We start from the raw sequence: 4,537 nt of genomic DNA, 5'->3' as shown, positions 1-4,537 counted from the left end.
TTTCTCCTCCCAGATCCATTCCATTGAGCAAGGAGTGCCTCAGGGCTCGGCACTGAGCCCATTACTCTTCAACGTATATGTCCAGCCTCTGGCTGCGGTCGCCAAGCTATGGGACCTCACGATGGTCTCCTATGCTGACGATACGCAGCTGGTGAACACCTTGGCGGATGGCTCTTACCCCGCTGCCTCCAGATTCAAAGATTGGTACAGGAAGGAGTTAGGTCCTTAGTGGGACTGAGGGTGGACTTGACCATTATACTGAAACTTGAAAAAGGGGGGGCCCAAACCTCACAACATATTCAAACAATTATTTCATAAAGACCAAATACCAATTGATTAGGCCTGGTCAGGTACTTTTATTTATACCAATTATTTGTATTTTTTATTTATATCCTTTTTTTGGTGAACTTGTTTTCGTAGGCAAGAAAAGAGAACCCATAGACTTAAATACAATATAACATTACAAAATAAGCATTTGGCAGACAAAAACAATAAATTGAAAATCAACAGTGCATCCAATAAACACTAAACATAAAACGTAACAAAGTACATTTCATTCATATTTACGAATCAGTTTCCTATTAAAGACAAACTAAGCGACATTTAATCACAAGAGTGAAGTAATGTATAGTTGTTTTCATATATCACTCAATGATACAGTTAACTCTTGTTGGTATGCCGACGCGTTTCAGGTTCGAGGAACCAGTTCTCGAACCCTCATCAGGGCTTTGTTAGTTGTCTGTAGGGTCAGGAAAGCTGAGTTTTATGAAGATAGAATTGCGACAGCACCCAATCCCCAGAAAGAAATTTTCAAGGTCCTGTCAGAACTGAGAAAAAAGAAGGAACAGCCCCCCTCCTTCTCGCAAGAAGACTGCCAAAAATTTCAGTAATTTTTTACCATCAAGATAGCTGACCTCCTGACAGAAATCGAGACAACGCCCAGACAGGACTGCTTGGGAATTACGATAAAAACTACCCCAACAGTCACCCAGCCCCATATCTCACTACCCTTACTCACTAAGGAAACCGTGAGAATAATGATGGATCGAGTCAAATCAGGCTCACCGGTGTACCCGTGTCCTCCGAGGATTTACAAACAAGCCTGGTCAGGGCTGGAGGACGACATATTATCGCTCCTGAACAGCTCACTTACGACTGGACAGGTCCCTTCCAACCTCAAGGAAGCCCGGCTGATCCCCCTCTTGAAAAAGGCTGGGGCAGATACAAAGATACTAAAAAACTACAGGCCCATCTCACAACTACCTTTCTTAGCTAAAATTATGGAGCAACATGTGCTGCCCACCCTCTCACATCATCTTGAAAACAATCTCCTGTTGGAACCCAACCAGGCCGGTTTCAGGGCCCATCATAGCACGGAATTGGTCATGCTTTCCGTGCTGGACGACCTGAGACTCAGAGCAGATTAAAAAAACCTGTGTGCCCTGGTGCTGTTAGACCTCTCCGCGGCATTTGATACAATCAAGCATGACCTACTCTTGTCGCGGATGTGGGATCTCGGTATCCAGGGCACTGCCCATGCCTGGCTGACCTCCTTCCTTGGCGAACGGGTTCAGAGAGTGCAATTGGCTGACCTGGTATCGGAGGCAGCAGGTATCACATGTGGAGTCCCTCAGGGCTCAGCCTTGTCACCCCTATTGTTTAACGCCTACCTGCAGCCCCTTATTTAAGCACTAAATCAGATGGACTGCAGTATATACAACTACGCCGATGATACGCAGATCATCATCCAAATTGACAACTGTCCAATGAATATCAGAGAATGCAAAACATCTGGAAAGGGGCGACCATTCGGTCCCCCCGAACGTATGGCGGAGTACCACGATCCCCCCGGGAAGCCATCTTGGGCGGGAGGCGAGTCTCGGCTGGTATGCCCGAAGCGGCGTAGCCGGGGCGCGCCTTTTTCCTGCCCTAGAGTGGGCTGGCCTAGACACTGACGCGGCCGGCCACGCCCCTGGGGCAGGCAGGGGCGGGTTTACGCCCGCCCAGAAGACGGATAAAAGAAGCAACAAGACAAGGAAGCATCCTCTTGTTCCTGTGCTCTGAAGCTGCACCACCTCGCTGCACGTGAGCTCGAGACGGAACGAAGAGCCAATTTTTGAGCGTTGTAATCTTTCTTGTTTGTTTTGCAGATACTCTGTCGGAGAATGCCCAAGAAAGCGGGAAAGCGAATGACTACCGACCAGATGCTCCGTGTTCTTATGAAAGAGGTGACCGACCTAAAGAAGCGAATGGCGGATAAAGACGAGGAAGGGGGACCGAAACGTCCTTTGGCAGGAGCAGCTCCAGGAGGAAAAGGCAAGAGGCCCAGAAGGGGAGCAGCTGGGGGAGACATCCCGGTTCCCTGTACCCCACTCGAAGAACCAACTCCCGTGCCGGAGGGGGGGAATCCGATTCCCGTGGTGGTCACCCCCGTGTCCGGGGAAGATATGCCGCCCGAGCTGGCAGCACATTTAGCAGCGTGGTTGGGTAAAGGTAGCAAGGGCGCCACGGCTGACGACGCGCAGGTGTTGATGAAGCAACTGCGTGAAACAAGGGAAGCGACGAAGGCACCATCGCCGGCTGCGGCAGTAGAGAAACCACCTGGGACAGGTCCAGTCGCAGATACAGCTTCCGGTTCAGGTAAGCGGCCATTGCCGATTGCGAGGGATGAGTCTGCACCCTCTCGAAGGGAAAAGTTGGGTCAACATGTCCCTCTGGCTATCAAAGAGAAGATATGGGCAGAGGAGTATATAAACATCTTCTCGTTGCTTACCGATCATTATGAGATGGAGCATGTTAAGAGCCAGAAGGAGCTAATGCATCCGAGTGTTTGGCGCGCAAAGATGGCCGCCTTTAAGGTAAATGAAAACGTTGGCAATTGGGGCAAAGCATGGGGGATTTTTACATCCATCATGGGTGAACGTAGGCCCGAATTGCTGTCCGAATTGCCGATTTATCAGTCACGGATCATGGGGTATGCTGTATCACACGAGGGCAATCAATGGTTCTGTTACGATAATATTTTCAGAAAAGCGAAAGAACATGATAAAAACTTAACTTGGGATTGTTATGATTCTGTGTCTTGGTCCAAGATGGAAGATACTGGTATGTTGAAGTTGCCATTGGTAGGGAGTAGCGTGGGTGAATCTTCCGGCCAATATGCGGGGACGCCCTTTCGATAATGTACGAGTAACGACAACCACTCGAGGCCAATCGGCAACGCAGGAAAGAGGGGGATTTGTTGGAACTTTAACAGGGGGAAATGTACCAGGCCACAGGGGTCATGCAAATTTAGGCACGAATGTGGTGGGTGTGGGCAATCATCCCATCCTGAGTCCATGTGCAGAGCCAAAACGGGTGATAACGGGGGTAGAGGAGGCGCCAAACAGGTCTGACATAGTCCGAGGGGCGCCTTTACCTACTCCGATTGATACCATGGCAATGATTCCCTGGCTCCGCGAATACCCGGATCACGCTTCCGCTGGGGTGTTGCGGACCGGATTTTCATATGGTTTCCGCATCCCAGTGGGGGAGTTTCAGGGTGTAGCGAAATGTAAAAACCAGATATCGGTCTTGCAACATACGAGCGTGGTACAGGAAAAGATCGGGAAAGAGGTTACTCGAGGTCGAGTCGACGGTCCATTTAATGTGCCACCAGTTGCTAACTTTGTTTGTTCCCCTTTAGGGGTGGCCCCCAAGAAGGACCCGGGTGAGTTTCGGCTGATACATAATTTATCAGCCCCACGTGGTCTTTCCGTAAACGATGCGATAGACCCGGAAGTGTGTTCGGTGCGGTACGCATCCTTCGATGAGGCCGTGGCCATATTGAATCGCCTGGGGCCCGGTGCGCTGATGGCAAAATCTGATATCGAGTCAGCGTTCCGGTTGCTCCCGGTACATCCAGACGATCAGCGTCTCCTTGGTTTCATGTTTCAGGGTCACTATTACATGGATAGGTGTATGCCAATGGGGTGCTCTATATCTTGTGCCTATTTTGAAAAGTTCAGTTGTTTCTTGCAATGGGTCTTCACAAGGAAGACGGGGTTTCAACATGTTATGCATTACCTCGATGACTTTTTGTTTCTGGGGGCGGCCGGGGATCCGGAATGTGGACAGGCTTTGACTGAATTTTGTGTCCTGATGAATCAGTTTGGCGTGCCATTGGCACCAGGTAAGACTGTGGGTCCCTCGACTTGCCTCGAGTTCCTGGGGATCGAGCTCGACTCGGAAGAAGGTTGTTTTAGTTTACCAGGAGACAAAGTGTTAAGATTCGGGGCATGCCTGCAAACGTGTATAAGTGAGTCTAAGGTTAAGCTACATCAATTACAACAATTGGTGGGACAGTTGAATTTTGCCCTACGAGTAATACCGATGGCCCGCCCCTTTTCCCGCTCGATCGCTCAAGCCATGGTCGGCCTGAAGGAGGGTCATCATCGCACAAGGCTCTCGGCAGAGGTTCGCCAGGACATGCGCATTTGGTTGGCATTTCTGGCGGATTTCAATGGTCGAATTGTCTGGAACAAACCGGCGGTGTCCT

Source organism: Lissotriton vulgaris, unplaced genomic scaffold (genome assembly GCF_964263255.1).
Source record: "Lissotriton vulgaris unplaced genomic scaffold, aLisVul1.2 SCAFFOLD_394, whole genome shotgun sequence".
NCBI lineage: Eukaryota > Metazoa > Chordata > Amphibia > Caudata > Salamandridae > Lissotriton > Lissotriton vulgaris.
The sequence above is the reverse complement of the archived record's forward strand: the minus strand, read 5'-3'. Positions refer to the sequence as shown.